General features: G+C 41.9%; 1 long non-coding RNA gene across 1 annotated transcript; it reads left to right on the top strand.

Moving 5' to 3' along the window:
* Positions 1-1,840: 1,840 nt before the first annotated feature.
* Positions 1,841-14,592, top strand: LOC144246114 (uncharacterized). Its single transcript, XR_013339795.1, has 3 exons — positions 1,841-2,134; positions 13,692-13,809; positions 14,556-14,592. It is a non-coding gene; the product is annotated as an uncharacterized LOC144246114 (long non-coding RNA).
* Positions 14,593-21,331: the final 6,739 nt, after the last annotated feature.

The following is a 21,331-nucleotide window of genomic DNA, read 5'->3' as shown; positions in this document are numbered from 1 at the left end:
GATGGTACAGAAGGAAAATATATTAGTAGGAAGATAAAGGAATGCCTTTCTTTCAGCAGTAACCTCCTGAGTGCAGTTAAAAAGCAACATGTCAGAGTGGGGATGGTCACTCAGCCAGAGAATTATGATTTCATCTCAGGATGCTTCTGGATACAAATAGCATCCAAGGCCTCTTCATGAGGGAGCTCTCACTTCCTCCAGTGGCATTTGCAACATTGCAGTCATTTATATTCTCAACAACAATAATCAAATGACCAGTGTCTGTCTCTATCCATGCACAATGAAGACTTGTGCTCTCTTTGCTTAGCTAAGAAACTTTGTGAGCTTCTGCCAAGAAGTGAAAGATCATTTTGAATGGCTGGAACAAATTCAAACCATGTCCCAGGGAGCTGGAAGGCTCACAGGCCTTGTCCACTGCCCAGCTGCTCCTCCCCTCCCTACATCTTCATTGTGTCTGCTGGTCTCTAGCACTGCTGGAGCTAAATTAGCTGCTGCTCCACCTGGTAGCTGGACACTCTTCCAGCTCTGCCCTTCTCCTGTCACTGGAGCTGAAATATGAATAGCCTTTCATGGCATGTAGGAAGTGGGTTTTAGGAAATGAGCTGAGCATGAGCAGGGCTTCTACTCAGCCAGGGAGAAAAGGGCTGAATCCCAGCTGGAACCTCTGATCAACATGTCAGTGAGTCCTTATGTGAGCTGCTCCGAGTTGTGTCTGCTCCAGAGAGAATGGGGACTTATACAGCAGTCTGTGCTAAGATTCCAAGTACACAAGACATACTCTTTGCTCCTGAAACTCCTGGATTCAGTCCCTGATGGTGATCAACATGGATCTGCATATGTGTGTGTGCATATATATGCATATATACATATATATATACATACACTCCCTCATATTGTAACATACATAACAACTGTTCACATATAACAACCCTTCACATTTCCTAATAAGACATCTTCTTTAAATAGAGAAAACAGAGCTAGTAAAAGAAAGCAGTGGCCACTGGCACCCAGATTTTCTTAGGCTGTGCTAAGGCATCATTGTTTCCAGTTCCCCACTACTCCTAAAAAGCCTCATCAAGCTACAAGCATGACCAGTGTCAGAATAAGGCACTGAAAGAGTGCCTTATGAGGGGCTGGAGAAGGAAAGGAAGAGAACCTGTTGGGATGAGTGGAGAATCATATCAGAAATACAGTGAGACACAGCTCCACAGAGCTAAAAGATGCACTTGTGTTATCCTGCCAAGTCCTGCTTGGCACGATGTCTCTGTATGTGATCCTCTTAGTCTATCGCTGGTTCCCTGCGATATGTGTCTATCTGCTTTCTCACGGCTGCAATAAGCCCTTCCACTGCACTAATCTCATTTAACAGTTCCACTGACTTGAAAAGAACCCAAGTAAAATTGCTGTGCAATTTCTGCTGGCGCTATTATGGCTGTATCACTTGTCAGCTTCCATAAACACGATAAATATAGTTAAAGCATCAGATATGAAGAAATTTGGCATGTTACAGCAACTCATCAGAAATATTTTTTGAAAGGTACCTTATAAAAAGAGAAAAAAGAGGATGCCAGAGAGGATAAAAACTTCAAATTTCTCTTTTTGCAAAATTCTTTTGCCCAAGGAGGCTGCAAGAGCTCAGTGGACACTGCCTTTCCAGCACCACGTGCTGTCACACACAGCAGCTGGACCCACGCTGACTGCAGAAGCAGTGAGTTTTGATATCAGTCTCTGTATCTCAAAGAGTCTCTCTCTCAGATTGCATCACTGGGATCCAGCTACCTGGAGGATAAAAGGCAGAACATCAGGAGGCATGCAAAGCTGGAAGGAGGGGGGAAATGTTCCTGTTCCTCTTAGCAGGGGAAACCCCTTCTTACAAATGATTTGTGACGTGTTTTCACAGCAAGAGGACACCCATCTGAAGGGCCTGTGTGAAAGATCATCCCCCACTCTTCCCCACACAAGTGGTTGGTTTGTGCCTGCAGCTACTCCGTGCTCCAAAGAAGACAAGAATCTCCCCTCTAGCACCTGCATGAAAAAACCAAACCAACAGATCTCCCCACGCCCAGGAAGTGCCCACGCTCTGCTCCCTTATCACCCCCAGCAGCAAGGTGATGGAGAGGTGAGATGGGGAAAGGTAAGAGCACAGCCCCACAGGTGCTGACCACGCTGTGCAAGAGCCATGGGAATGCCTTGCTCAGGGGCAGTCCACGGGGTGGGTCTGAGCTGCCCCTTGCTGCTGAGCCCTGAGCCCTCTCAGAGCATGTGGAGGTCAAAACAGCATCAGCAAACACGAGTCAGCTGTGCTGAGAGCCAAGCCCACTGCTCCAGGGAAAGTGGCTGCTTCTTAACATAAGATCAGGACTCTTCTGGAAGAGATTTGGGGATCACAGGAGAAACTGTATTAGCTCCTAGCCAGAGAGGAAAATACCAGCCCTAAAAATAACTGAGTTATAAAGGCCAGTGACAGAGGTCAAGATGCTGATGCTCAGAAGATGAAGTAGCTGGTTTCTGCTGTTATCTGAGTGCTAGCCAGTCAATAAAGTACTCCAATAATTATACACCTTTTGTCACTCATGCAGCTGTAAAATAGAATGGGACAGATTTTCAGCATTAGGAAAGTCTAGGATATTTATGATGTCACTTTTTTCCCTTTTCCTTTTTTTTTTTTCTTTTCAGAAATATTGAACGCCAAAATCTTGACAGAGATACTTGTGGGGAGGGGTGTTGAAATTTTATGGTAGCAGACTGGGCAGACAGGTCAGGATGTTATTATCAAATAAAGACCTCTTTGTCTTGTGACATCTTGCTTTTGAGGAAATAAAATTCCTATCTCTCCACACCTGTGCCTTTCCTATTGCAGCAAAGAGCAAAAAACATGCAGTATTTCTCTGGAAGGTGATGGGAAAATATTTTCCTTCATTAAATTGGGGTAAAGCAGTTATCTTCAACCATTTCTATTTCTCCCAAAGAAATAAAGATTCCCACTAGAGCTGTGTCTAAATTGTGTGACACAGATTAATTAGAGCCCTTTTTTGTAGTCATGTTGAAGTTGATTCATGTGTAAACAGACATCTTCTCCTCAAAGATAGGAAGATACAGGCAGTCCAGGGTGATGCCATGCTCTTCTGGGCTGCAGGCTATAGAGACCATGTGCCTCTAGCACTGCAGATCTTACCACATTGACTCCAGACAAATATCTGAAATCTCAAATGAGTCAGAACATATACAGTTCTGGCACCCCAAATTGTCTAATGCCAATGAGCAATCAGGGAAAGTAAGTGAGAAAGAAACTTCTAGTTGAAATGAGCTCACTACTCTTCTCACCACCTTGGCCCTAGGAGGCTCCCTACTGCTTTCCTACTAGAACTTTTGACTGTGCTTTTAATTAGTGACATATTTTATATAATAGAGAAAGTATTTTTCCACTGATTAGTTATGCTAATTTCTGGAAAGAGCAATAAATAGTCTAGGAAAAAATACATTCTAGTGCATTTGTCTGTGAGGACAGTTATGACCTGTCATATATCAACAGTGTGTTATTGACCAGAATATTATTTTTATAAGTTTATGTACTTTCTGAACATTTACAACCTTCTTTCAGCTAATTAAAAGTCAGTCTTCATAATAGACAATAATTTACTTCATAAGAATATATAGTCCCAGGAACACTGGTGAGTAAATGGCCTCAATCTGTCCTTGTTTATATAAAGAGTTTTCCAGATCTTTAAGGCCTATAAAAATTAAACAAGCTGAGTGTGTGTCTTGGAAGGGTAAGAAAACTCTCTGTCATTCATCTTTGGCCATTGTAGTAAGTCATATGCCAGACAATTTGTCATTGAAGGAGAAAGGGAAGGAGAACACTCTCCCAGGAGAGAAACTTTCACTGTTTCCTCATACACCACTTCAGGTCTTAGCAATGATCTTATTAGCGTGACTGCTACCGTTGTTCAGAGCTGTCCTGGGGCCATTGAACTGGAGCCACAGCAGGCAAACTGGATTTAAACCAGGTCTGATTTTTCTCAGAGGCTTTCCTCAGCCTCTGTCCTGCCATGTGGATCACAGCTGGGCTGGACCTGAGCTGGCTCCGGTGGGACACTTTCAGCTGCTGCTGAAATGCAATGCCCGTGACAAACCAATTGTGTGTGTGTGAGAGAGCATGAGAGCTGGGAAATCTTGCCTCAAAAATATGTTTAAAAGTACCAGTCCCCAGTGGCAACCATAAGCTTTTTCTCTCTCTGTTTCTCCTCCCTGGCTTAGGAGCCCTGGTAGTTGTTTTGACCACAGTTATGAACAGCTCCTGAGATGTGGAGGATCCTGCTTGTTCTGGTTTTCACCACCTGCAGCAAGCGGACGTGAACCCGCAACATCCTTAACTACATTCCAATCCAACCAAAACACAAGCACTAATCATATGGTTACAAAGTCCTTCGGCTTCTTCAGATGGAAAGATTTATGTCCTCAAAGACTTGGCCAGCCCATTATTGCTCATTCATTGTGTTTGCCTACAAGTTATGACTGCTCTTTCCATTTAATTTTTAATGTGGCTCTAGCCTTGCCTCACTAAGCTCCAGGAACATTGTAAAGGCACTGGCTGTTACTATGAACCTATAATCTCTTGGCAAAAGCAGTGTGGGCAAGCAGAGTCTCTCCCCATTGCACAACAGTTCACAGCACCACACTCTGCCCCTTATGCAAGAACCACGTTTTTCTTCAAAGCAAGTGTGCAGTGCTCCAGTCGGATGCTTGAGCCAGAGAAAAGAGTAAAATTTCCCAGATGAGGCATATGGATTCAGTGAACATCTGAATCAGGCATTGTGGGTCTACATGTGGCTTATTGCTATTCATAAAGCTCACTGCTATGCTTACCTACTGTTTCTCTTCCGTTTCATTTTTACTGAGTGCTCATCGTCTCACTATCAGTAATCTAGGTCCCCAGGGGAACTTTAATAATTCTGGCCATTAGATTTTAACACAAAGCAGATTATATTACTGTGATATTGGAATTTAGTGACTCAAGATGTTTTCCATTCCAGCTGTTTTTATTTAGGCAGCATATCTCAAATTGTCTCTTCATTCTAGCTTTCCAACACTTAGACCTCCTTTGCAGGCATATCCAAACTGTGAAGCCTGATGCCAACTATCAGCAAACCACCTACACAGTGACCACCATCCAAACCTGGGCAATTTTTCATATATAGGCAGTAGATGGTTTGCCTGCTGCCAACAGTACAGTGTACTGGCATATGCATGTAGATGCCTCTGCCCTGGAGCCCAGGTTATTCACTCAAAATGCAGGAGGTTCCTGAATGTCTCTGAACCACCTAGAATTTTCAGAAAGAACTGGAGGTGCTCAAAATGCCTAAGAAAAGGGAAGAATGGAGAGATGCTATTGCAAATCTGCATGGTCTGGGTTAAATTTCTTTCTTTCCCAAGCAACTGCTTTAGGCCCAGCAGCTGCAGCGTTTCTGGTAAAGTGCAAACCACATCAGAGGGGAGCAGCAGACACCCGGTTTCAGCCAAGGAGGTAGTGCCCAAGCATCCATTCATCCCTCAGCAACCAGAGCCAGCATCTGTCCTTTCCCACTGGGGCCACAGTCTGGTGGCCCCCTCAAACCAAATGCCAAACACAAAATTCTGCTGACTACACCACGAGCAAGCTGAACAGCAAAGGGCCCTTTGCTGAGGCACCAAGGTCTCATCCCATGTAATATTTCACAGGGACCACAACTTGCTTCTGCTGCAGTGGATGCTGCTCCCTGGCATCCATCCCTCACTGGCTGCAGGGCAATGTGGGTTTCCCCAAAGCCATCCCAGACGCTGAGGGCTGTGTCCTGCCCTAGTGCACGCCTGAATCACAGGAAAACCCAAGCAGACCCTGGCTGGGGCTGGAGTCCCCTTGCTAAGTCTCTGTTCCTCTGTGAGAGAGCTGGAGTGTCCCAGCACGGGTCAGGCAGTGCAGGGAGCAGCTGCAGCAGCTCCAGCCCACGTCACCCTTGGCACAGGGGCCATGGCAGTGGGAGAGAAAGCCAAGGTGCTGCAGCTGATCAATCATTCACAGTGGCTGGGGAACCCCACGAGTGTGGGAGTGAAAGGTGCCCTGAGCTCCTCGTTTCTCCTCCATCGCCTGCCAGCGCTGTGCCAAGAGCACGGCCACAGGCACCATTCCCTGCTTTGTGCCTTTGTGGGCTCAGCCTTTGAGGCCAGGAAAGGCTCTTTCCCTCGTCTGCCCTTAGCTCATGTTTCATGCAGCACCACACCTCACATGACCCATAGGACCCACAGCCATAGCCCTGGCTATTGTAGACATACAAAGTTCAGTTGGACCCAACAGGAGCCAGCATTTCCCTTCTTACTCTCTGTTTGCAGTTTCTCACCATGGGCAGCAAACTGGCTGATTAATAATTACAACAATTAACTTTCACCAGATAATAGGAAAAAAAGCATTGGATTAGGTTTGTGGTTGGTAATCTGGGGGTCATCGAAAAAATCAATGTAGCCAATAAAAAATGAAAGCACCGTTCCATTGTTTATCAAAGGAGTTGTTAAGTGTTTTATGCATCAAAGACTATACACTGTGATATAAAATAGAAAACTAAGGGAATTTAAATAGCTTGGCTCTTGTCTTCCATTCTTTGCTAACTCTTAGAAATTACTATCATGTGAGAAAATTTTCGAGTCAAATTATTTTCAGAGATAGAAAGATTTTTTCGTGGGGTTCCACATTATTACATTATTTCCTCATGACACTTGTGTACTTTTTGGAGTTAAAAAATCAACCTTGTGTCAAAAATCCACCCATTGGAGATACAGGTTATGGATAAGGATAATATTTTCAAACCCGATTGTCCAAAACTAGACTTCTAGAAGGAAAAACTAAAAAGAACTTAAATCAAGGGCCTAACAATTTATCAGAAATATATGTATTTGTTTATTAAAAGGAGCTTGTACATTAAGTCTGTGGATGAGAAGGCATAAGCCAAGGTGTCAGAGAAAGCCACCAAGAGCAGCAAATCAGGATTCTCTAGTAAAAATGTGCACTCCACCTTCCATCTAAGAACAATCACATGGATAAATGGTGGGAAGGAGGAGAGCCTGTCATGCTTGCAGCTGGTAAAGAGGCACACTGATAAACATAAACTTAAAAATGTTGCTGTCCAAAGAACCTAAAAATTTTTAGTATTTCTGAACACTATACCTCAATATATTCTTTGTCTGTGGCACCGTTACGTTTTCTCGGTGAGAAATTATTATGGAACAATTAAATTTGAAGCATCTTGCCCCTGGGTTGGCTATATCCTGGGCATTAATCCTCTAAAAGTGCTGTGAATATACTAATTGGCAATGCCTCATGAAAAATAAAGGTCACTCTAAATTTATATATTTATTTCCATCTTTTAGATTTTAACATTTTGATAAAAGCTTTGGGAGAGGATGTTTCCTAAGTGACAGACAGAGGTTAATGACTTTGTCATTGGCCATACAAGCTCCTCCTAACTGGTCATCAATTCCCAAGAAATATGGGAATTGTCTGAGTGTTTTTGGCTTAACCATACTTTTAATTCCATGCCAGCCATTAGGAGTGGTGCCTCTTGCATTACAGAGACATCTCTTGAGTAACAGCTTTACTCCCTCCCACTTTATTTGGTACTTATATCTTGTCCCAGAAGTCAGGGAAGGGATTTACTCTGACAATAATTTCATAATAAATATGGCTGTAAGGGCAACAGAAGAAAGCTGGGAACCCAAAGCTGCTACACCATGAGAAAGGTACACCCAGGAGCTGAAAGGGGGGTGGAGATTGCAAGTGCATGAAGGAGCACTAACTCCTCATGCTGGTCCCCAGCCCCTCCTGGAGCTCCTTGCACAGAGCTGGCTTGTCTGCACAGCACCAGGCAGTGCTGCTGAGCCACCCAAGGTGTGGGCATGCCTGTTCCTGGCTCAGGGATTAGGCAGAGAGAAGGTTTCTGCTGTTGGCAGCTAGCTCATTTGAGGTGGATTGCGTCCACCTCAACTTGCTCCAATTTACAGCCAAATACAAAATCTAAGTCAGGCTAAGGCAGAGTAAATTCCATAATAATGGTGGGTTTGAGTTAGATGGGCTGATCCAATGGCAGAAAGGCACAGAAGTCACTGTTCAGGCTATGCATTAGAGCAGGAGTGAGGAATGGTGCTTTCATGTAGCTGTGGGACACAGCACTGTGAGAAGAACTGGAGCATTTATTTTTATTGATTTGTCTTTATTTCCTAACCCACAGACTTTGTTGTTGTTGACAATGATTACATATCAAATGGAATTTGTATCCTCATCCAGTTTCCCATTTTAAACAATTTTATATGGGGGATTTTTTAATCCATCCATTCCCAAAGGCAGTAATTATCATTTTGTATAAACATGTGGGATTTACAGGTGCTTACCTCACTGTGTAATGCTGATGCACAGCTGCTCAGTAATTGAACAGTGTAGTGATGGCCAGGACAAGGTGACCTGTAAATGATGTACACTTTGTACCTAAATGTGTCATCAAAACATAATGGAGCACTTTGCACCTCTTTCTGTGTCCTGATCACTGCCCTCAGAGCTACTTTGTCAGCTCTGATGACCAGACAGGAAAGGATGTTCATGTTTTATAGTGAACTAATCCGGCAAGGAAATGCCTGATGGAATGAAGGACTGCTTTGCCGGGTAAATTAAAAACAGTTACAACTGATACTGTACTAGAAGCCTTTGTTGGATGCAAAGTTCATGCTGACTGCACTTTGAATTTTTAAGTTCAGGTAAACTGCTGAATCTGGACTTTCTGAAAATTAAGTTATAAAATCCCCAAACCATCTCTCAACCCAAACTGGGAACAGCAGAAATATCAATGTATTACAGAACTGAAGCCAAGTTGTAGCATGAATTTTAGGATGCAGAATCACTCTGCACAAAGCTTAATAATTTTAATCATGGGCCCAGATACATATCTTGGCTACTATAAGGGTGAAAAAAAGAAAGCTTGTTTTAATTATATTTATAAACAAGTACCTATTTGTCACTTTGCTTTAAGGAATAGGTTGTCTAGAGAAAAATTTCTTGACAAAAGTTTCCAGGGATACTCACTGAAGAGCTGATTTCCCTGCTTCCAGCACGAACACACAGGCCCAGCATAAACCAGTTAATGCACATTGTTATCACTTGTTCTACAGCAGTAACCAAAGCTCTCAGTCATGATCAAAGACTTGTCAAGATCATGTAAAAACCTGCTACAAGACAGGATTCTCTGCCAGCTCCCCCTGAGCATTTTTTCTTCTGTTTTTCCTCTTTCCATAAGAGTATTTCTAGCTTTAAGGTTAGAAACAAACCATAATGCTTTTGAGCAGACAAATGGCTCCTCCAAAGGAGAGGAGGGTGGGGTGGGGAAGACAAGGGCAGAGGAGGAGGAGGAGCTCCTAACAAGCACTGCTAACCTGCAGGAGAGCTGTAGCAGCCAATTAACCTCTGCAACACGGGGTTTTAATGAATTGCTAGAAATGGGAATGATGAGATCACTGCCAGAGATGGACCTAGACACTGACATGAGGCTCTGTGAAGGAAGGACAGCTCCAGACATGGAGAAAATAGCTTCAGGGTCTTCTGGCCTTAAAGAGGGAGAGGGAGAAAGGGCAAAAAGCATCTGATTTAAATGTTTCTATGAAAATTAACTGCCAGATAATTCATTACAAACTCAGAGTATCAGCTTTGCCATGAGTTTTGCTCACCAGAAATGTAGATGTGTAGGAATCAGGAGAAGGTTAGAAAATTCTCTTATGTGGTGTATATATATGTATAGTCCATATTTTAATGTTTTGTCTTTATCAATACAGGTATAGCCATTATGTGAACAAGTGGGAAGGTTCAGCTTAGAGGAAGAGGATTTAAATACTGAGCCATTAAGACTTTTCTGGAGTGGCTGGAGTAGCTACCAAGACCCTGTAGCAAATACATCTTTTGGACCTAAAGTCTGAGAATGCAGAACTGAGAGGTCTCCTTCAAGCCCTGAATCAGACCTGCATCTCCTAGTTTAACCCACCCATACCAGCCAAAAATTGAATTATGTCTGTTGACTCCATGCCAAAGATATTGCCTTATTTCTGCTAACCTACAAGATTATTTACACATTGCTCCATCAGAAATTCCTCTGGAACAAATGGAGCTTTTCACACCCAGTGGAGTTGGCCCATCATGATGCTCTAACACAAATGCAGTATTTCTAAAGAACATGAGTGATAGACATGAAGTTTGCTGTAATCTTCTGGCTGCACTTCTATCGCTGCTAACCACAACCCATCATTACTTTTTCTCATGTCTGTTACTGTGAATCAGCACCAACCCTCCCTCCCTCCACCCAATCTCCCCACCTTGGCTCTGGCCTAGGCAGAGCTCACACACATTATGTAGGAAAACATCAGTCCTCTCACTTTGAAAATAGCTAGATACATTTCTATGGTTTCTTCATAACACAAGATAATCATCACCTTCCTATCTGACCCCAAAGATTTCTAAATCCACTTGAATTCAATGACTGTACTGCATTTCTATGCAAGCCTGTAAGAGAAAAATAATTTACCCATTATGAATCTAATGGGTAGCAGTAAAATATGAGTGCACTGCTGGCAGCAACACTGCCATGCAGAGAGACAGAGCAGGGAGTATTTCTTCACTTAGTAACTTTACCTCTTTAATATTTTCTTATTGATACGTAACCATTTAATTAAGTTTTTGCTCAGTAGAAATGTCCCTTTTGGTATAATTACACCAAATGACATGTCTACATCACTTGACATATTTACAAATTTTAATATGCTTATTATTAATTTGTTTTGCAACATTGTTTCCAGCTGTCTTTAGAGTGATTACCTTGACATGAGCAGTATTAATTAATATTTGTCATTTCAGGCAGTAGAAATTTCATGGAAAAGTTGTGTTGAATAGATTCATGGTAAAAATCTGTTGCAAGTACGTGGCTAATTTTTCTCTTTTTTTCCCATTAAACCTGTTAGAAGGTTTCTGTAGTAAATTTGGTCATTTCCATAAGACTTTAACTCAGTGGTCCATGTCTTAATGGAATTAGAGAACTACTCTCACCTACATTTTTTGTTTGTTACGTGTCGCCTTCTGCCACCCCTAGAAAGGACAAACTCTACATATCACAGGAGTTATGGACCAACACAACAAAGACCTCTGTCTCTGAAGATTTTGAACTTTACCCAGCAATGCTTGGTGTGGGGGAAGTTCCTGTGCCCTGTGTATAAGCCACATATTTTTGGTATTTGCAGATATCTTTCAGAAGAAACTGTAACTGCTTTATCTTGTGAAACACTCAGAAAGAGAAAAAGTTGCCAAGATTCAGGGTAACAACATTTAGACTTTTTACAGAAGGCCAAGAAAGTTTTTATTCCATAGAAGATCATCATAGACCAAACATACAAATTCTAAGAGCCTTTCCCTTTAGCATTTTGTTATGGTCTTTTCCAAACACAGATGAAATCAACAACTAGAAAACATGCAGTTATACAAAGTTTTGCTTTGACTTTCTGGGAGAAAGAAGTCCCAGAAGAGGTTTCCAGAACTGAGGAACTGAGTAATAAGATTGAGTTGAGTCTTCTGCTCGTGCTGTGTCACTTTATGCCTGAGGACCTTCCCCCCTATCCAGACATACAAAGAACTTTCTCCAGGGCCACCAAGGTCACTGTGGAAGAGCAGCCACAGCCTGACTGTGGTGCTGGAAGGTGGCAGCATCTCCTGGATGTTGACAGAAAGGCTTTCCCCACAGCAGGACTGACCTGAGGGCCCCAGCTCAGATTCTGCAGTAGGTTTTACCAGCTTGCTCCACCCGTGAATACCTATGGAAATATCTGCACTGCTTCTGCTGGATTTCCATGCAATGCCTGACAGTCATGGCTTTGTCAGATGTGTAGATCACAGGAGGTATCTCCATGGCATCTGATAATGTAGGCATTGATTTATTGAGGGAATGATGCCAGTTTAAATCACTTAAGATTCCTGTGCTTATGGATGTGAAATTAGAAGTGTATACTTGAACCAATTTCATCAACAATCATTGTTTTGCCTGCTGTAGGCTATGAAAACAGAATTTAAAACAAATTCTATCTTGTGCCTTACCCCAGCTATCTGCACACTGAAGTCCTAACAATGTCCTGGCTCCTGCTGGGAAAATATTAAAAATGTTTAATACCCATTTGTATATAAATAGTAATATCAACAACATAAAATCTACTTATGGACCAATTCAGCAGCCAGAGCTCTTGTTCCTTATGGTTGTCACTTTGATAATGCAAAACAATCACAAGGGCTTGCAGTCCTGTCTGCTTGGTGTGCCATCACTCCTAACACGTTATCAGAGTGACAGCTGGCAGTAACAAGAGGCCAAGTGCCAGATATGCACGACACATCTTTCTGAAAAATATTTCCCCTTTAAAACCTAGATAGGTTGATTAAGAAGTGAGGGAATTCCTCCCCCTTCCCCCAGATGGCTGCACTGATTCATTTGAAGCCAACCCAGACACAGCTTGTCAGTGCATTGGCAAAACTCCATGCTCCACCTTCCCTCCTCTATTCAGGTTATATCCCATGGGGTTCATCAGGAGAATTTTCCCTGACAAGGATTGAAAGCAGTGATCTATAAGCAATGAGCAACATCGCCATTTGCTTTAATTAGGCAGGACAAAAAGCTTGCTGGGAGATGCAGTGCAAGGGAACACCCTCAAGAGGGTCCTGTTTGCACTGCTCTTGCTTTGTGTTTGTGCTTTCTCTGCAGCCCCTTGACTTCAGGCCCAGACAATGAGCTCAGAGCTCACCATAAATCCCTGCCTCCTTCTCAGGCACCATCTCAAGGCATCCTAACCACCCTTCCCTGACCCAGCCTGTCCTGTTAATCAGTATTATTGAAGAGTTACCCCTTTGAACTTCAGGAAGCAATCTGGTGTATTAAGTCCTTTTTGTTTCACTAAATAGTCCTGTGACTTCACTAAAAACCCCTCAAAAGACAAGAAAGGAGTTGTGTCCTCACACACAGAGTGCTAATTTGGAATCTCCAATGAGTTAAACGAAGAGCAGCATTAGAGAAGATGGCTTTATGAAGTGATAGAGTTAACTGGCTACTATTTCATTGTAATGCCAGCTGACTGTACAGGACTCCACAATGCTCTCAGGGATGTGGGGAGTGGTGTGTGTTCCCTGGAAGAGACCCAAGATCTAGATTAAAATCTCTCAGAGCTAATTTAGGAAAACAATAATATTTAAAGTTGGAAGGTTGGGGGGTTTTTTTAGGTTGCATCCCACCATGAAATATGTGATCTCTGGGCCTATTTCTTGTCTACATAGATATTTCCTTGTGGATTCTGTGAATAGCTGGCCCCACATCCTTAAGTGGGAGGACCTAACAGGAAGTTAATAAATTAATATTTTAATATTCAAATAAATATGAGTTTTCAAGAAATGTTGAAGTGTTTCCCTGATTAAATTACTGTCACAACCCCAAGTGCTTAGTGAACTGATCATCACTAGTTAGTTGGTACAAAGTCCAGCACTGACATCGGTCTAGGCTGAACTTCTGCAGCCCTTTTAATTCCTTATAACTGCTCACCTGAAGTAGTGTAATTTGTCCACACTTCAAGTAGAAGTGTGAGCAAATTTATTCCTTTATTCCTAGAGCAGAGGACAACTTGCAAAATGCTATGGGATCTGGACATTTGCTCAGATCTCAGAAGCATCCAGCTGTCATTGTCTTCTAAGCCACCATGTCAGGGTGGTGTCTACCACACTCCCAGGTGAGTATTTGTGTTGTAGGGCCAGTGTTGGCCTATGCAAGGGCTGGGTGGTGTGCTGGGGAAAACATCCCTGCTGGTCCAGCTCTGCCCTGGAGAATGCTGTCCAGGTGCCACACAGTCACAGAGAAATAAGAAAAAGAAATTATTTTCCCCAGATGTTTGTGTTCATGCCTGTATCAGAGGCAGAGTTGTAGGGTTTCATCATACACCATAACTTCTATTTTCACCCCTGCTTCTCCATGTGTTGTTGCATAAATGCATAAAGTTTTTCTCTTTCTCTTCACTTGCCATTTGGACTCCTTTTTGCACCCCTTTGCATGTTGCTGTATGCTATGAAAGTTTAAGTTTATTTGATCAAGGGTTACTTGCAGTTTTGTTTCCAGTGTCCTTCACAGATCTGATCTTTTCTGTAAGGAGATGGAACAGGTGAGGGGATGAACCAGTTAGGGAGGCCAGAGATGAGGACTAGCAGGAACCTCAATTTCAATGTGTGCACCTCCTTGTCTGAAGCAGGAATGCAGTATGTGAAAGATAAGCCACCCTTCCTCAACCATTACCGTGCAGCTTTGTTCGGGTATTGCTGCTGCAGGCAGCTGGCTGCTTTTCTCACCTCGCCTCCCACACATGCCCCATGGCTAGCTGAGAGCACGATAGGTACATTTCAGGGGGAAAATCATCATCTTTATCAATGGTGACAGAGGGAGATGTTCAAACTTCCTTTTTCTTCATGAGCACTTTTCATTTAGGGAGTCACCAGTGGATCCATGGTAAAGCACCTCTGAGTATCCTGTGTGTAGATGGGATCATTAGCACCGGAAACCTGCCCCTGAGCAACATTTCCAGTGGGGCAGATGTCTTCTCTATGCAAAGGTTTGTTGCAGTGATATCAATTCTGGGAAACATTAATTTTGTTTTCTAGTCAGCAGAGTCCATGCTACAGAACAAGCAAATTTATACTAATCCAAAAATACCAATTGCAACTAGCTCCCCTTCCTAAAGTAAAACTGAGCTGGCAGCAGTGTAACTGCATGCAAGATTGTATTTACACAGGTTTATCTATTTACACAATGTTAATGTGTAGATAAGGCCTTAACAGATACTTTAGTGTCCCTATCATCTCTGAAAGCAAGACTTCAGGGGTACTTCAAGAAATTAACTTTAAAATGTTAATCTGCACAAAAATGAAAATAGAAGAAAAAAAAATTGTTACTACTGGAAGCTTTACTTCCACAAGTAGATTTTTACAAGCTGACATGTCAATACACCTGGGGCTGCCAAACTGACATGTCAGAAAAAGAGGAATTTTTTGATGTAATCACCGTTAAACCGTCCCCATTACCAGCCAGTATCTAGTTAGTAACTATTAGCAAGTCCACATTTGTGTTTTATCTTTGCAATTAAAGTAAGGAAGTATTTAAAAACTCTTCTCCTTCTGTGTCTAACTAAACCAGCACAATTAAAATTATAGTCATTGCTCAGGGAAGACATTCATGAATACCTGGACTGTTGAGGCCAATAGATTTTGATCAGAAACCATGATGACACATATTATCTGCAGAATGCAAAACCTGCCCTAGTTTTGAACTTTTTAACAAGATTATGTAGTTTCAGCTTAGTAAACTGCGCAAAGATATTAGAAGAATAATACAGTGTTTAAATATGTTCTTCCATTGTATCCTTAATTTAAAACCATGTTGTTTTGGAAGTCCACTGTTTTACCTGAATTTTAGTCTCATATTGTTAATCCTGTAGTGGATTAAAATATGCATTTTTTAAAAACTTAATAAATCCTTATCTCCTGGCATTAATAACAACTAGTCAAATTTTGTGGGTTTTGTTGGGTTGCTTCCAAGGCAAATTCACCAGATCTTTCTGTTGAAGATGGTTATGTAAATCAGGAATACCTCCAATGAAGCCCATTAAACATACATCAATGGAATATTGGTGTGAAAAAAAGATTCAAGCTTATTGATTTCCTCTGGAATTTGTATGAATAAAGAAAGAATAAAGAAATTGAAAATTTTATTTTTTGCCTTGGATTTTCTTTCAGAAACCTTAACTCCCAAGAAATGTGGCTGAAATAATTTCCAGTGAATAATTAAAAAGGTTATTGAACTGATTAAAATTAAAATGAGAATAACTAGAGAGAAAATCTGGGGGAAAACACTGGGAATATTTGCAACAAAAATTAGTCTCTGCCATACATTTATGCCTGTATGTAAGAACATACTTTTAACTGGTAAAAATGGTGCATTATCAGAGTCTGGAAGCAGAGATGTGCTCTGACAGAGTGTGGTCCCTGCCACATAACCAAGGCAGGGAACTAATGGCAGAAGAGAAGAGAAGAGAAGAGAAGAGAAGAGAAGAGAAGAGAAGAGAAGAGAAGAGAAGAGAAGAGAAGAGAAGAGAAGAGAAGAGAAGAGAAGAGAAGAGAAGAGAAGAGAAGAGGAAGAGAAGAGAAGAGAAGAGAAGAGAAGAGAAGAGAAGAGAAGAGAAGAGAAGAGAAGAGAAGAGAAGAGAAGAGAAGAGAAGAGAAGAGAAGAGGAAGAGGAAGAGGAAGAGAAGAGAAGAGAAGAGAAGAGAAGAGAAGAGAAGAGAAGAGAAGAGAAGAGAAGAGAAGAGAGAGAAGAGAAGAAGAGAAATAGCAAAGATTATCAGTCAGAGAAAGAACTGTTAGACACTATCCATAATAACATGAAAAACCGCATTTAGGAGAAATTAAAGCAAAGCAAATGTAGGGTGAATACTTGAAAGAAGAGCCAGAACAGCCGTGTGGCAGAGAAACTATGACATTTTCTGTCCCAAGGCTCTTTCATAATATTCTGCTTCTCCTTGTTGGAATGGGTTGTGATTGGAGAATGGTTGCAAACAATGGCAGTCAGTGAATCAGACCTAGAGCCATGAAGGTAGTTTTGTGTCTAATTCTTAGAGAAATCAGTGAAAGTTAAATTCTAGAAGTAACTTTAAATTCAGGGCCTTGGTCCCTGTCCAGGTTGGTTTAGCTCAGTGTGGGTCTGTTAGCTTCCAAAATGTGCCCATTTCGAACAATTGCTATTGTTGCATATTTTTTCCTTACTTGTGTCAATATTTATTCTCATTTATGGCCCTTTAAAACCACACTCCAGTAGACACAGGCCTTTTTTAATGACTTCTCTAGTCCTAACATGCTTTTCTTTCCAGTCTTTGAATGGGAACTGCAAGGATGGGTTCTCTAAGTATTATATCTCTTGAAGAAAAATGTGACGTAGTCCGTTTGCCATAGAAGTGCTGAGCAGAAATGTTATAAAGACCCTTTAATAATACCATTTTTTGCATGGCTATCTGTATTCTGTGGATTTTTCAGCTGTTCATGTGTTTGGTGTTAAATTATACTGTTTTTATAAGGTTTTTTTTTAAGTTTTTTTTTTCAGTTGTTTCATCTTTGGAAACAAATATTAACAATATTTAAACTTGCAGTAGGTACTATTTAAAAGTATTTGGAAGTAACTGCCTGCCAATTGTTCGCTGAAAAAGGAAAAAGTGACCCTAGAAGAAGAATTTATTAAGTGGGTGAATAAATAATTTCTCCCTCTCATTGTCATGTCATTTTCTTTACCATTTGGCATTCATTGCACTTGGAAATTCCTCCAAGTCTTTGTGTTCCTGAGTTTTGAGATTTCAGAAAACTGTCCTGTGGCCCCCAGTCCCTGCCAAGATTGCTACTTTCATACTCCTTTTCCTGTGGATTACAAAACAGGATATAATTATAAAAACAAACAGAAATTGCTGTTCACTGCTGCTAATCTTGAAGAGAACCATAGGGGAATGAAAGCTCTGCAGTTCTTCCTTTTTTAAGTGGCTCAGGCCAGAGATGACTCCTGTTCTGCTGCTGTCAGGTAAAGATCAAACACTTTTCATTGCCAATTACCAAAGGTCACAGTAGATAACTCTGCAGTTTCCTGTGCTTCCTTTGAAATTTTAGTCATTGAGAGATGAATTTAGGTTTTTTTAAAGTTTTTTTCAGTTTTTACATTTCCCAGTATGTTTCATGGTGAAGATGGGATCACTAATAAACCAAAGGCAGTTTATAATAGAAAGCTAACTGAAGATATTTCTCTGCTCTGTACATTGCTGAAGGCTGTTTCAGCACTGGGCAGAAGGCTTGCTGTATGTTGTTGTCTTGCCTTTTTTCTGTGGGTGATGTAGAAGGTGTTGAAAGACATGTACTTGGCCCTTCTGCAGCTGTGAACCAGGAATATCCTATCTTCTTAATTTAAAATAAAGAAAACATAATGCCACAAAGCAGAAGTCATGTATTGGTTGTGTAGCTCAGGGATGGGAGTCCAAGGTGGTAGCTGGGGAAGAGACAGATCTCAGAATAAGTAACCTATCTTTTTTCCCTCAATTTATTTACACTCTTCCCCACAGTATCTGATCCCGTTAGGAAAGGATATTTTCTCCATAACCCTCTTGCAGGATTTAGAAGTGTGAGCCATAGTTTTGACAGAGGGAAAATGGAATAGATGCAGTTTTGGTGCAGATCTTGCAGGAAGAGTTGGGCCGAACTGGGAATAGAGGTTGGGACTTTTGCTTTATTAGCTCTAGCATGTAGCTCCAAATTAAACTCTTCTTTTGACCGTCCTGTCCTGGGGCATGAGGATGATGTGCCAAAGTATTAATAGAGTACAAAGACCTCAGTCATGCTCCTTAGGCTTCCACCATATGCCAAAGCAAATTTTTAGCTTTGGTGAGGCCACATTCACCATGTGGCCATGCCATGAAGTCAGTGAGGGTGCTGTTGAGGAAAACATCAGGTCAGACCCCAAACAGCATCATGGACTATGTTTGAGGTGTCTTGACTACTGGCTGCTTGTTTCCAAACCTGAATTAGCCCCATTTTCCATTTCTTTCCAGTAACAAACAGCCAGCTCGCCCTGGTTTCAGTTCCAAGATGAGCATGAGCTCTGCAGAGCTTCATTGACCTGCCCTAGGCAATCCCCTGGAGCCATGTGAGACATCCTGAGGTGTCCCCAGAGGGCACAAGTCTACTACCAGCCCTGTTCCAGGCAGGAGGAGCTCAAGGGATCTTGGATTGTCTTTGGGCTGAAAGCAGCAAAGCCTACACCTGCATTCCTCCATGGAGGCACTCCCTTCATTGAAAGGCTGGAGAGCAAACTGGGCTTGGAAAAAACAAACAAACCAAGGACGGAGCACAGGGAGCTCTGGGGTGTGTGTTCTTGGGAGAGTCACTCAGGGTGTGGGTAATGAGCAAGTGGGTGCTTGAGGGCTTTCAGGAATGGGATCAGCTCTCTGATAACACTGTCCTGGTTCCCAGGCTCAGGCAAGAGATGCATTCTGGTGGATGTATAAATGGCAGATGTGCTTAAAGGCTGGATCATTCAATGGGGTTAGTAATGGTCTGGACTGCTTTGATCTCAAAATATGTGATATATGGTGGCTCGTATGGTGGCTCTGCAGACCAGTTTTCCTTGCTTTGAAGAGGTACATGCTTTATTTATTAACCTCTGAGCTCCTTTGGACACCGGGTAAGAAGAGTAATAGAAAATGAGGAAACTTTCCTGATGTTCTTTTGTCATCTCCAAAAGAGATGATACAACCCTAATGAAAGTGAGACTCAAAGATAGGTTTCTAACTAATGCAGAATGCCTTGGACAAATCAATATCCCACCTTCTAATATTTTTTTCTTCTTGTGAGCAAACAGGAGTTTCAGATTGTCTCTTCATCATCTTTAGTATGCATTGAAATGGCCAAACTCTGATAAAACCAGAAAAATTATGGAAATTAAGCCTTGGAAAACAGATGAAAATCAAGTGTTACTTGGTAACAAAACTTACCTGGGAAAAATAGGGAGCTCAAATGAGACACATAAATATAAGTCTAGAACCAGGTCAAATTAAGACTCCTATTACATGTGTCATGTCACTAAAACCACATCTGAGAATTGAAGTTACTAGGAGAAAAAAGCAGTTTGTATTGGTAGAATATTTTGCATTATTGACAAACACCTAGCAATTTGGCATGACACATTTTACAATGCTTTAATATCACAGTAGTATTTTAGCCAAAATTGCTTGAAACTGCTGCTAGAATTTTTCATCAGCTAAACATACCATAGACACTGTTAATATGTCATTCTAAGCCCATTTTCTGACTTTTCCCTATAAGAGGATTAACTTGTCTTTAGAATGTTAAAAATGCTTAAATTACTTGATATTAGATAAGAAGGTTTAGCTCAGGCTCAGGAAAAGTTGGAGTATTTCTTAGGAAAATATGTATACGTTGTCTTTCTCTCAGTGGGTGTAAGTCGGGCTCTGCACAAAAAGGATCCTGCTGATGCAGGGTAGTTGGGTACCTGACATTACAACCAGGTGAAAACTGACTCAAATCCCAGAGCAGAGAGCCCTAGCACAAATGCAAGTTCCAGTATCTGTTTTGATTGGAGTCCAGGTGAAGGGGACGTGTGACACTCATGCATGTGAATGAAAGGAAATTTCCATTTACTGTCTGTGTCTCCATGACTGATTCTGCATGTTAGTTGATACATGGCCCAAACTGATGGGTAGGACAATCTGCATTTCATTTTTGGGAGCCAGTGGTAAATCCCAAGGATCTGGGTGTGATCCCCAGAGCACTCTATACACGTAATACCTTGTTCCTTTTTCCACCAAGTCATGTTGTTTCACAGCTCTCCTTCTTCCCTGAATGCCATTGTCTTCCTAAAAATAAATTGGATTTGATTTTTTTTTTCCTTTGAGACACAGCTGAGGAAGCCTTTAATCATCCATTGCTTGTCTCCTGGCAGAAAGCTGCCCCTGGAAGTAGTCCAGTGAGCAATGGCAGCCTGATTTTGCCTTTCCTGACTTAACTGGGTCATTGGTTGGACCATCTTGTGGGATGAAAAGCACAGCATGACCACAGCTGATCTCCTATCTCTGATGCCTCTTCAGGTGTGTTGATTTCCCAGCTCTGTTCAGGTTTAACAGGGAGCCAAGGAAGCAAGCAGCCATGCAATTACTGCATCCAATTTCAGACCTCCATTTGCTATCATCCCAACAGGGCAGGGCCATCTGTGTCTGTCTGCTGCAGAAAAGGCTCTGGACTATCTGTCTGCAACAGGCAAAAAAGGACAAACTGAGTGAAACTCACCCTGCATTACCCAGATACATCCAAGGGAGATGAGCTGCAGACTTCTCACCATGAGTACAATGGGCAGACACAGTTTGTTTGATTCTATTTGAATTCTGGCCTTTTTATTTTTTTTTCTTAGTGGCATTAGCAGTCAACAGGTTTGCAAATGTGGCATTTGGCTCACCCCTGCTGGGTTGCTCAGCATACCCACCACCCCTAAGTGTAAGGAGCATTTTTGTACCCTTGGTCTAACCAGCTGCCAGGTTGGCACAAATTATTTATGGGGCTCAGCCTGCATCCCATCTTGTGATAGAGAAGGAATGTCAACTCTCCTGCTTCTTTCCCCTTGCTCTCCCCGGCTCATGTGAAGCAGATGAGCTCTGTGCTAGTGCT

Source organism: Lonchura striata, chromosome 4 (assembly GCF_046129695.1).
Source record: "Lonchura striata isolate bLonStr1 chromosome 4, bLonStr1.mat, whole genome shotgun sequence".
Classification (NCBI taxonomy): Eukaryota; Metazoa; Chordata; class Aves; order Passeriformes; family Estrildidae; genus Lonchura; species Lonchura striata.
Note: the sequence above shows the minus strand (reverse complement) of the source record. Positions and strands in the feature narration are given on the sequence as shown.